The sequence below is a fragment of the Lissotriton vulgaris genome, chromosome 6 (genome assembly GCF_964263255.1).
Source record: "Lissotriton vulgaris chromosome 6, aLisVul1.2, whole genome shotgun sequence".
Lineage (NCBI taxonomy): Eukaryota > Metazoa > Chordata > Amphibia > Caudata > Salamandridae > Lissotriton > Lissotriton vulgaris.
In genome coordinates, this window is record NC_141694.1 from 1,791,721,006 (window position 1) to 1,791,734,505 (window position 13,500).

Here is a 13,500-nt window from a genome sequence, read left to right on the forward strand (position 1 = left end):
GCACAATATTAATTCCTAATGCAATTTCATAAGAAGTAAACCAGGCATATATGTCCTCACTCCTACTGTAGTTCTGTACTAAGTCCTTGGGAATATATACTTTACCCCCTGGCACTGGCTGTGCGCTGCCACCATTTCAACTGGAATCCACCTGCTTGGCCTTGATATCCAGTTCCCTCGTGCTCAACTCATGAGCCAAAAGCAATTTCTTTTCCTCCAAGGCACGGTCATTTTTAATCTCCTCCGCCGCCTTCTCTCTCTCTTTCTAATAATAATAATAAGCATTTATTAAGCGCCTGGCTGCACAAGACTGTGTGTCCCCGCGCTGACTGCAAATGCCAACCCATCAAAAAGAGCAAGAACCCTGGGAGCTAAGGTTTAGTATCTGGGAAATAAGTGAGTTTTAAGTTTAGCTCTGAAACTCATTTCAGATGGTTCCATCCGCAGATGGATAGGCAGAGCATTCCAGAATTTGGTGGCCAGGTAGCGGAAGGATTTTCCGCCCATCTTAGCTTTTGTGATGCGGGGGATTTTAAATAGCATCATGCCCGACAATCTTAGGTCTCTGATCGGCCTATGGATGGTAATAGGATCTCTCAGATAGCCAGGGCCTTTGTTTTGAGCAATGCGGTGTGCATAGCATAGAGTCTTGAATATAATTCTCTCTTTGATAGGGAGCCAGTGAAGCTTGGCAAGCGCATGTTTCGTAGATGATCTTCGAGGGAGACCGAGCACCAGTCGTGCTGCTGAGTTCTGTATGCATTGTAGCTGGTGCAGCCCCTTTTGATTTACACCGAGTAGGAGAACATTGCCATAGTCCAAATGAGGGGATATTACTGCATGGACAATGGTTTTTCACTGTCTCCACTGGCAGCGGTAGTTCTCCTAGTTCGCTAGGCCACCAAGCCTGGGACCAAACAGAGGCATTTTTCCCTACTATCAATACCTCAGTTTTATCTCCGTTTAAACTGAGACAGTTGGTGTTCATCCACGTCACTATTGATAGCATACAGTTAGAGAAGTTGGCAGCTGAGTCTCTATTGTCTGGCGTTATTTTGAACACCAACTGGGTGTCGTCGGCATAGCTGACAATGCCCACCCCAAATTCCTCCACAATGTGTGCCAGGGGCTCCATGTATATGTTGAATAGAGTAGGGCTCAAGCTAGAGCCCTGTGGAACCCCATGGCTCACATTGAGAGGAGATGACTTAAAGGGTGGGCAGTGAAGTTGGAAAGTTCTGTCAGTGAGGTAAGATTGGAACCAGGTGAGAGCTGGGCCTTTTACTCCCATGTCTGAGAGCCGAGACAGCAGCGTTGAGTGCAGCACGGTATCAAACGCTGCACTCAAGTCCAGTAGGACCAACGCTGCTGTCTCTCCCTCATCCACTATCTTCCGAATCTGTTCGGTAGAATATAGAACAGCTGATTCGGTTGAATGTCCCGATCGGAACCCTGACTGAGAAGGGTGGAGGAGCGATTCCTTCTCTAAGAACTCCATAAGTTGAAGATTGGCCACTTTTTCTATGATTTTGGCACAGAAAGGGAGAAGCGAAATTGGCCTTAAGTTTTGAAGTTGAGTAATGGGAATGTTAGGTTTCTTTTTTAATGGTATTACCTGGGCAGATTTCCAGTTTTTCGGGACATGACCTTCTTGGAATGATAGAGTAATCATGTTGCGCATTTGATCCAATAGTAAGTTTTCCATGACTGCTTTATACTGTTCTGGTGGACAAGCGTCCATGGGGGAGCCTGAGCAAATACTATTTATGATTTTCATTAATTCCTGTTTATTGGGGGTCCTGAAGTTGGTAAGAAGGGATTTGTGGGAGAGGGAATCTGGGTTATCTACCTTGTTTTTATCTGTCCTGGTACTGCTAGAAAAGGTGGCATGAATTTTTTCTACCTTCTCCACGAAGAAATCAGCTATCTGGTCGCATAGTGAGATAGTGATTTCTCTGTAGATGCCAAATAGTTCCTTTGTAGGATTTTTAGATTCTACAATTCTGCTTTTGTAGTAGAGACTTTTCTCTAGTCTTACCAGTTTTTGGTCTTTTTTTCAACTCGCTTCTGTAATTTTCTTTGAGTTCTGGAGTGTAGTTTTTCCTCCACTTTCGTTCTATGGATTTGCATAGGGCTTTAGCATTTTTAAGTTTTTCAGAAAACCAGGGGGCATTTTTTGTTTGTCGAGCTGGAGGTTTGGTAGTCCATGGAGCAATATTGTCTAACGCTTTAGTTATCCATGTTTCGAAATTATCCCATATCTCCTGTAGGGAATTTCCGGTTGGAGGAGGATGTTCGGTGAGTTCTTGTAACAGCAGATCAGGGGTGCATTTTTTAAAATTACGGCGTCTATAGGGAGGCATTTTAGCATAAGTATTGGTGATACATTTTTTGACTATCTCAAATGGTACCATCCTATGGTCAGACCATATTAGTGGGATAGGAGGAGAAATATTTACGCCTTCCCAATTAGTGAATATGGGGTCTAATAGATGCCCTTGTTGATGAGTGGGTATGGTGGAGAGAAGTCTAAGATCCACAGCGTTGAGAGCATTCAATAAGAGTAGAGCTTCCTTGGATTGGGTATCCTCTAGATAGATATTGAGGTCGCCATTTCCAATTGCTTCTTTTTCATCCTCATGACTTCCAAGTCATATTCTCTCACTCTCTGATTCTCCTCTAACTCTTCTGGAGTGAAACCCCTACTGGAATGGTTGCTGCCAGGCCTTGAGCCTGGTCTGCTCACTGGCAGATCTTGGGGTTGAAAACCATTCCCCCCCACTTGCAACATTTTCTCTTGTGCCTCCCAATTGGCCTTCAAAATGTTCTGCAGGTCCTCCTTCCTGAGGCTGCTTTTGAAGGGGCACTCAAACTAGTTGCAGAATTGTTTAAGCTGTGTAACCTTGTAGGAAAACAAATCCTCAATGCAAAACTCCAGTTCTGCCTCCTCACTGGGTGCCTTTCCATTCACAGACATGATGCTTTGAAGAGTTATTTAAAAATAGAACTAACCAAAAAAACAGTAGTATGCGATGGCGTAGTGGTCTGCACTCACTAGTGATGTACACCAATCACTGTGGGTCTAGTACAAATACAAGTTCAAATCCCACAGCTGACCAACAATGTTAGAACTGGGGGTCTCTAGTTGGCAGAGGTAGGTACCACTGTCCAAATAGGGACCCTTGCTTCTAGTCAGGGTAAGGAGGAAACACTCTTTAGATAACCTCTGCTCACCCCCTTGGTAGCTTGGCACAAGTAGTCAGGCTTATCAAAGGCAATGTGTAAAGTATTTGTACCAAGACTCACAGTAAAACAGTGAAAACACCACAAACTGACTCCACAACAGTTTAGAAAAATAAAGGTATTTAATCTAACCTACACAAGACCGAAACGACAAAAAAATAACATACACAGTTCAAGAATATGGTTGCAAAAGAGTTCTTAATGTTAGCGTTAAAATAATCCACAGTTGAGAGAAAGTTCACAGTTGCGTCACGTTTAGCCAACCTTGAAATGCGACAAAGTTCCAAAGCAGAAGCTGGTGCAGTGGAAAACAAGTGATGTATTACTCCTCAGACCCTGGGGAGGCATTTCCGCTGGATGTAGCGGCATGTCGCGGCGAATCTGGTCTTTATGGTGAGGAAGCGCTGACTTGTATGGATTCCGGTGCAGACATTCCGTAGTGAGAAAATGCTCGCAAAGGCACGATGTGATGATTCTCAGGTGCTGCGATGATCTCCGGGGCAACGATGCGCGGTCCAGCGGCGATCTTCCTCTCTCAGCTCCTCGATGCGATGGCTCTGCGACGATTCTCGCAGCGACGTGATGCGGTGATCTCACCCAGCGGCGACAGGCTCTGCGACGATGTTCGCAGCGGTGGAAATCTTCCCGCTAAGAAGTTTGCAATACATTTTCTGTAGCAAAGTCTCTCAAATCTTGGTTTCCAGCTTCCAACACAGGTACAACTTCCAGAGGCAACACACATGGGCCACACACTCCAGGAAGGACAGAACTCAGGGAAGCTGGGGGTGTAGTCCTTTTGTTCCTGGGACTTCTTAACAGGGAGCCAGCTCTTCTCAGGCCCTTGGAGATTCCTTCAAACAAGAGGACAGCACAAAGCAAAGTCCTTCCCCCCTCCTTGGTAGCAAAGCAACAGCAGGTCAGTCCGGCAGAGCAACAGCAGGACAGTCTTCCTTCTTCAGTTTCAGCTTTCTCCTTGGCAGAGTTTCCTTCTTGATTCCAGGATGATCTAATTTTCTGTTGTCAGGGGTCCTGTACTTATACCCCTAAAAGTCTTTGTTCCCTTTGTGCAGGAGGGCTCTGAGCCTGGTCTGAACCAGTTCTGGGTGTTCCTTGAGCACTTTGTTTTCCTGGTTTCTCCTTTACTTTCAGAGTGAGGGGCAGAGTCGTCAGCCGCCCAGCAAGAGGTGGAGCCATCATTGTGGAAGGCAGGCACAGCCATTTTCACGCCCAAGTGCTATCCCCTCCCACCACTCAAGATGCAGATCCAGTCATTCAGCCTAGGGCTGACTCAGCCAGCCTCCTGGGGGCTCTGTCACTCTCAAACCAGACAGTTAATTCACAAACTGTCCAAGGGACACAGAAAGGTCAGACAAGAGAACAGCAACTTTCTAAAAGTGCTGTTCTCAAACACAGGAGTTAAAAAATACCTTTCCTAAAAGATGTGTTATTAAATTCTGAGTTCAGGGATAACAGACTTTTATGTCCTACCTTGCTCCTATGGGAAGATATGCTGGTAGTCACTGTAGCCAGCATTCCCCATGATATCCTATGGGCAAGATAGTCTTACAATAGTAAAAAACGAAAATGGCTGCCATTCACTACCAGAGCATGATGTCACTTGCACTAGTACATGCTCTACCTTTCCCATCCACTGCACCCTGCCCAGGGTGCAGTGTATGGGAAAGGTAGAGCATGTACTAGTGCAAGTGGGCCTTCCATAGAGGTGACCAATGTGCACAGAAAGGGAAGGGTTAGGACTGGTCAGTGGGGACACTGACCAGGAGGACATGGCAGTTCACAGACTGCACAAAGGCACTATGGTGGCAGGCCTGAGACACCATTCTAGGGCTACTCATGTGGGTGGCACAATCAGTGCTGCAGGCCCACCAGTAGCATTTGTATCACCAGCCCTGGCACACTCAGTGCACTTTACTAGGGACTTCTTGGTGAGACAAATAAGCCAATCATGGCTAACCAATTACAATTACAATTTACACAGGGAGCACTTGCACTCTGACACTGATCAGCAGTGGCAGAGTACCCAAAGCATCTAAACCAGCAAAAACGAAATCCAGCACAGCATCAAAAATACAGGAGGTAGAGGCAAAAAGATAGAGGGAAACCACGCCAAGGATGCCAGGTCTAACACCCATTATCTCACAACTTCATTTTTAGGACCAATCTTCTCAAGTCATTAGAAATGGAATCTCCAGTTGGCCGAGGTTTGCACCCTGTCCAAGTTGGGATCAGCACTCTAGTTAGGGTGAATCAGATACATAAACTAAAGTAACCTGTGAACACCATCTGGTAGCTTGGGACAGAGCAGTCAGGCTTCACTTATGAGGCAATGTGTAAAGTATTTGTGTAACACTTAAATTACAGTAACTCGTTGAAAACACCCCAAAAAGACTCGGCACTGGAGAATATTTAGCTAAGTAAAACAAGGCCAAAATGACAAAAATACAATCAGTAGAAGTTGAGATATGAATATTTAAAGAATAAATGCGAAAGCAGTACTTAAGTCAATAGTCCTAAAGGTTACTTGAGGTCGAGCTAGATTGGAGTAAATCTGAAAAGTCTAGCCGACCGTGATGGAGCAGGGGTCGGATACAGTTCCAAACAGGTCCTGATGAAGTTTTACCTTCTCAAGCCGAGCGAGGAGTCCCGTCCGCGAGAAAGAAGTTCACCGGGGTGCATGACAGGCATCACTGGTGATTGTCCGCAGAGGGTGAAGAGCATCTGGGCGTCGCGGACAGACAGGCTGTGGGCTCGAGGTCATTAGCCTGATGCCGAGTGCAAAGAGATGAACTTGCACCCGCTTGTCTTGATCCTTTGTGGGTTCATTCGCAAGGGCCCAAAAGCTTGATTTAAAGAGCTGTGGTTCAGGTAGACCCACTTTTGAGGCCCTAGAACTGGAGGGTCACCATAGGAAAGGGCAGGGTTCATAGGTGGCAGAGTCCAGCAGTACCAGAAGAAAATGGAGGAAGTCTTTTCTGTCCCTTAGACTTCTAGAACAGGAGGCAAGCCAGCAAGCCCTCGAAGTCACCCTGGGTTCAAGTGGATGGGTCAAGTCCTGTGTCTTCATTTGGGCAAGATCAGCAGGCCGCAGGGCAGCTCAGCAGAGAAAAGAAGCAATTCCCTGGACAGTCAGTCAAGGGAAACTGGCTGTCCATATGGCATAGCAGCCTTCACTCCAGCTGAGTTATTTCTCAAGTCCAGTAGCATACTCCAGTAGTACACTTATTTGGTAGGGCCAAAGCCCTGTTACTTATACTACAGAAGTGCCTTTGAGGGGGGACTTCAAAGGATTTATCTGAATGTGCACAAGAATCTCTTTCAGCCTAGCCCTGGCCCCAAACTACCTGTATGGGGCAAATCAGCCTTTTGTGTGAGGTCGGGACACAACCTATTTAGATGTAAATGTGAACCACCTCTCCCTGCCCAGGAAGACTATCAGTATACAGATAAATGCAAATGTCACACCCAGTCCTTCATGTGTTGTGGCTGTCAAGAGGGAATGCACAAATTGTAGCTGTCACCCAGCCCAGACGTGTACTGGAGACAGGCTGCAAGGCACACAAGCAAAGTTTAGGGCAGAGCAATGTCCACTTTCTAAAAGGGGCATCCTTAAAATTGGGATGTATGACGTTACCACGCATACTATTACCACGCATACCATTACAACGCGGTATTTACAATGCATACCATTACAACGCATAGCGCTTTGAGGTGCTGGATAGTGGTAAGTATAATTTTATATTCCAACTCCAGTCCCCGTGGACACTAGGGAAGGTGTTGGATATAAAATTAAACGTATTCCCTATCCTAGAGCGCCCCCCAGCGCAATGCGTTGTAATGGTATGCGTGGTAATGCCTGCGTTGTAAGTGTAGTGCGTGGTAAAAAATGCGTGCTAAACGTTGTATACCTTAAAATTGTAGTGTTAAATCCAACTTTATCATTAAAGAAGATTTATCACTACAATTCCAAAGATGTTTAACATGAAGTAGTTACTCATTTCCAATCGGGAATTACAGCGTAAAAGTGTTTTAAGGAATCCCCAATGCTGGCTTATGGGAGGCGTAGGCCCCACAGCAGAGAAAAACAAATGTAGCTGTCTGTCACTGCAAGGACATATAAAACTTAAAAGTACAAGTCTTGCCTTTTAGTTACATAACACCTTGCCTTTAGGGTCACTTAGGGGGGGACTTGTGTGTAGTAAAAGGGGAGTTTAAGGCTTGGCAAGAGGTATTAAAGGCCAGGTTGAAGTGGCAGAAAACTGCACACACAGAACCTGCAATGGCAGGCCTGAGGTAGGTTTGAGAGGCTACTTGTGTGGGTGGCACAGTCAGTGCTGCAGGCCCAATAGTAGCATTTAGATTACATGCCTTGGGAGTATGGTATACCATTTTACAAGGGACTTACAGGTAAACTAAATATGCCAATCAGGTGTACACCAATGTCAACATGTTTAGGGGCATAGGACATGCACTTTAGCACTGGTTAGCATTGGTAAAGTGCTCAGTCCTATAGCCAAGAAAACGATACAGCAAAAAGTGACAGGCAAAAGGCAAAAAGTTGGGTGAAAGACTGCCTTAAGGATGACAGGTCTAACACTGCATGTCTGGGAGATCTGGTAGTTCTCTTGGAGGGGTCCAGATAATTGAGGGAGTGCTAGATGTAGGGAATTTTCGAGAACTCAGGCGCTAACAATAGATGAAGGGGATAAACTCTGTTTCAGGCTGCCTCCAGTGGTGAGGTGAGTGCACTTTTCTTGTGCAACTCTGATTTATTTGAGCTTTCTTCTTTCCCGCTTGTACCTCCTCGCTTTCCCATCACCCTGTTCTAGTATGACAAATAAGTAGGTATATAGATCTCTCTCTCTTACTCTCCACCTCCAGCGGGTCCAGTATAGTGGGCATTTTATGTTCGAGTCAGTGTCCTCTCCTGTAAATTGTGTCTGGGTCGGGTGTTAAGGAGGTGGGGAGAAGGAAAACGGGCCCCACATTCTCTTGACAAGCATTCTGAGTGTATATTTTAGCCCCCTATCGCTGGGCACGCCATCTCTTAGGCCCAGACCAGGCAGTCCAGAGGCAGGAAGCTTCCCACAACACTGCTCTCTCTGCACTATCTGGAAGACGGTCGGGGACTGAGGAGGCCATCCCCACCACCATTGTTTATTCACCCACTACAGGGGTGGATGTCTGTTAATTATGGTGATTTACTAGGGTTATGTAGGATGTTTTGGCTTTCATGAAGCACTTAATCAAAGATCGTCCACCATCTTGGCAAATGTGGCCAAGACTTTGCTCTTCTAATTGACTCTGCCATCAAACTAAGGTATGTGGCCAATTCATTGATGCAGCTGTGAGGTGAGTTCACTTACCACTTTGCTGCACTTATTTGCGTGGTACGCAGTTTATTACATGAATTTTAATTTTGAGAAAGGCAGTTTTGCTGAGGGTTTCTGAATTTTATAGTGTGGCACCTTGATATGGCATATTAATAAGATGTGTCCCATTTCATATGCTTTGCTTTGGCCCATTTAGAAGAATGGGGAAGTGTAATGGACAGCGCTTAGTTGTAGTTCCATCTGGAGACCATGGAAAAACTTTTCTGAAAGGAGTAGATCATTCACACTCAAGAGTTCAAGCAGTGATGACAGAACTGACATTTACTGGACATACATGTTTAGGTTAGTACAGAATGTTTGTTTTTATCATAACAACATAAATACTCATAATTCCGTTTACAAAACAAAAACTATTCATTCAAGTGATCAATTTCCATGGCTTTTAGACCTATCAGTCTTAGGGTGGTCTTTTTCCAAACATTTTGCATTCACACCTATGTTGCTGAATTCCTTTTTGTTGCCTTCAGGACTCAGTGTACTTTACCACTACTAACCTTTACAAACCTGCTTGTGCTCTCTACTCTAAACATGGTATAATGTGCTTATACCTGATGGGCATATTTAATTTACTTATAAGCACTTGATATTGAAAAACTCATACATTTGTTTTTCACTACTGTGAGGCCTATCTGTCCCATAGGATAACATTGGGTTGCTGTATTACATTTAAAAAGTGCTAACTTTTGATTGGGAGCAGGTGAGCATTTTGTGTCTGGAGTCTTAAAAATTGTAATTAAAACTTATCTTTAATGGGAAACATGACTAGGTGTAGCTGACAGTACAACTTTGTTTAATCCTCCCAGACAGCCACATATTAGAGGGATTAGGTGTGCCTGGATGGGCCATCAACTAGCAAGATGGTAGGACGAAGCCGGGCACAGCCACACAAAGAACTTATCACACCTACATTGTGCATATAGCCATCTTGGAGCAAGGGAGGGGAGTCAGAAAACTTCAAGCACTTCAAAGGGAATTCTCCATAAACATTTTCTTCTTCAAAGGAGTCACCAGGGATAAAAAGAGGACTATCAGACCCACTCTTCAGTTCACTTTGTGGACCTGCGAAAGGGCACTCAGAGGACTTCCTCCTGCTGTGGCCTGCTATGTACTTTAGAAGACTGTCTTGCTACACTTACAAGGACTGCTTTGCTCCGTAAAGTCTTCCTTGAACCCTCAGAGGCCTGTCCTGCTGTATGAGCCCTGATCTACTATTGAACCCAGATCTACGAGAGTGACTCCAAGGTCTTGTTGGCTGTCCTCCTGATCAGAGCCTCTGGGACAGAACAGGCTCCAACTATCTTGACCCATCTGGACCCAGCTCAAGGAGTCCTAACCTCATCATGTGGGGTCCCTCCAGTCCTAGACTTTTGGTGGTGATGATAAAGGTGTTCAGATAGTCAATATATAAAAACTTGGGAGTTAAACATTTTTTGGCAAAAAACTACTCTGAGAACCTAGAGAACACTGAACCAACCTCCTTGTCCATCGGCTCAAGGTGCATCACCAGTCGGCCTGACCTTGCGGCATTCCCGCTACATTGTTCTCAGCAGCAGCAAATCCTGTTTAGCATTCCTTCGGCAAAGGGATATCCCGCCTCCTGGAATTCTTGTTGGCTACAGCCTCCAGCTTCATTCTGCTGGAGATTTTTGACTTCCAAAACAGAGACTAAGTGCCTGATTTAGATCTTGGCAGATGGGATACTCTGTCACATACGTACAAGTGCCATAGGATTTTAATGCTCTTGTAATACTGCAGACGTAGATATCCATCATATTTATAATGAAGTATCCCATCCTCCTAGATTTAAATCAGGCCCGGAGTCTGTACGAAGAAGTCTTCACTGTGACTTTGCCCAGCAGCTCCCCAGTGACTATTCTTCCTCCTTGGACACCCGTGCAGCCTTGCCCAGCTGAACTTTACCATCTCAGAACACTTTTCTTTGAAATTTCTTTTAAGTCTAAAGGTAAGAGCCAACAGACCCCAATACACTTTTTGTATCTGACCTGTGCTTCATTGTGGTCAGTTATATTTTTCGACTTTGAAACGGTTTTGCGCGACTAGATGTCCGGGATTGTCACTTAGATCTTTTAGGCACTCTTTTTTATATCAAACTTTGAAAATGATTGGATTTATGTCATTTTGGTATCAAACCGTTTATTGAAATATACTCTAATTTACTAAATTGGTGTGGGATTTTTCTTGTCCTGTGTGCTCACTTTATCACTGTTTGTGTGCTATAAATACTTTACCCATTGCATCTAAGTTAAGCGTGACTGCTTTTGTGCGAAACTAGCAGATGGTTAAGCACAGGTTAATTTAGTGACCTTTTGCAGTTCACCCTGACAGGGATTGTGGCTTTTGCTTGAACAAGAGTAACCCCAATTGCACCAACAACCCAGTTTCTCACTATGGCTTTTAGTGAGTTTCTAACCTGGCTTACCTGAAAGTCATGATATGATAGTTAGAAAAGTGAAAGCCAATATGGGGAAAGAAATAAGGATTAACAGTCAGATTTGAATATCTTGATTTGTCAGGATAATCATAGCAGACAAATGAAACATTCTGAATCCTAGAAAGTGATGAAATGTTGTATTGAGAAAATAACAAAATGATAACTGGAGTGCGTAACCGTGAACACAAACAGTATTTTAGTTTAACAAAAACTGCTATGCAAATTGCTTTCCAAGCAGAATAAATATACTGAGTAATACACATGTTCTTACAGGCAATGCTTACGCGTCCAATGTGCTGTCAATGTCATATATTAGTTTTATTCAACTTCATCAGAATCTGTTAATGCTGCTGCAATTCAAGCTGTGCTGGACAGATATTTCAGCAGCAGGAATTGTGACCCGTTGACTTACTTTATCAGTTTAGGGAATTAAACAACAAGGAATTCATATTAGACGATCTGGTTTACTACTGCATCTAGCAGATTTACAAATCATAAATTAAGGAATATTTTAGGGAGTATGTTTTTATTTGTGTCCCATTATTAATTCCAAATTACAGATATATCTGAGGGATGAACTGCCAGGCTTGGACAGTTTGCCTAAATTTGCCAAGTATCGGTGTCTGCTGGTGTATACCTGCAGAGTCGCTTCCATAAGCATTTGTGTTTGTATTGTTTATCTACGTATATGTGAGACTGTAATGTTGATATCACTTCTTTGTGTGTCGTTCACATTTTCTGTCAGTCTATGCCCTTTATCAAAGCCAAAGCCTCTCGATTTTTCAGTTCTTGTTTGTCACCAGAATTACATTTTCGCAGACTCAAATCAGTCACATTCACATTGCACTACAAACACTGATGAAGGCAGAACACTGCCATTCACATACTAATAATAACAATCTTTACTGCATGATTAATTAAAATCTTTGCAATTAGGCAGAAAAAACAAGAAAAAGAAAAGTACATGAATAAAGCCTTTAAAAAGCAAACATTTAGAAAAGTTAAAAAGTGAGAGAAAAACCCTGCGGGAAGTACAGTAGGATACGTTAGGAAAAAAGGTCTTTCACGATCAATTGTGACTTTGATTATCAAAGGAAAATAGTCTTGAGAGCAGAAGCCATTCACAATACGACAAATGTAATTACCAACTGCTGAGTTTAGGGCCGTGTTGACTGATTTCATAAAGCGCACTAGCCTGCATGCTAGTTGGATGTTTTCTCCCTTAAAGCTCATCAACAGAGCTTGTCTACGGGTTCGCACACGTCTCTGATTCCAAGGCTGTGTTAGTAAGCTCTTTCGGATACTCTCTAGAGCTTTGCAACTACACAGCAGATGCAGAACGTCGTCCTTAGCATTTTCGCAAAGCCTACACTTGGGGTTGCAGTCCAGGCGCTTCCAGGGGGCAAGATGTGGCTGAGATGGTATTACCCCCATCCTCAACCGGCGACCACGAAGGGACTCAAACCCTCAATCTTCTCATACGATATATACCATCCTGCAGACCTTTAAATATTCGATGCACCAATAAAATATGTGGTTTTCAGAACATATTGTTACTTAGGAGATCATTTGAGGGTCAGCAGAGACATGTGCAAGCATTTCACACATCACTTTTGTGTTTCTATATATTAACTGATTTACGAACAGTCACTAACATTCACTCACACGCGGGTCCCCAAATGATGTGAACAATATCTCCCCCTCCAACCATCCAATGACTTTCATAACCAGCAAATAACTGGTTTAAGCAATTTCAAGATTTCAGTAGTTCAGCTTTGAAGGATAAATAACTTCAGTTCATATGACAACCACAAATATATTGAAAAAACATGCCCAGCCGATGTTGGACCATGCAGACTAAAATGATGTTGTAGTATATGTTCATCTGATAATGATGCGTATAGCATTTGCACTGTTACTTTTGTTCTCATGGGTCATAAAGGCCGCAGCACGAAGAGAACATGTAGAAGGCTCTAAAAAACATTTTGCTCACTTTAGTTCCCTCAGCTTGCCCTTCACTCGGCCCTTAGTGGGAAATAAGGGCTGTTGAATGTAAATGTAGGATACTTGTAAAGCGCACAGCTGCCCATCACCAGGGCGTCCCGGCGCTTTATAACGCTGTGGAACCCTTCCTGGCTCTCCCTGTGAGATGCCCCTCCTGGGCACCCCCAAGGTGAAGCCAGGCATCCCAGTGTTGTAGGGGCCGTTGTGGAGATTAAGCAAGCTATTGCCCAGAGTTGCAGCGTGTTACCCCATGATTAGAGTCGGCGCCGAGGCGAGAATTATCAAGTCCGCAGACAAATGAGCCCAAGACCCTGCCGCGTCGGGAATTGAACCCTGGTCCCAGGCCAGACCTCTGCATCAGGGTCTGCCGCTCTAACCATTGAGCCACAC

The 13,500-nt window shown here is 44.2% G+C and overlaps 1 protein-coding gene across 1 annotated transcript in view; it reads left to right on the forward strand.

The window, feature by feature from the left end:
- CLU (clusterin) overlaps positions 1-13,500 on the forward strand; it is a 170,120-nt gene that overhangs the window by 113,741 nt on the left and 42,879 nt on the right. The gene's annotated exons all lie outside the window — the stretch shown is intronic.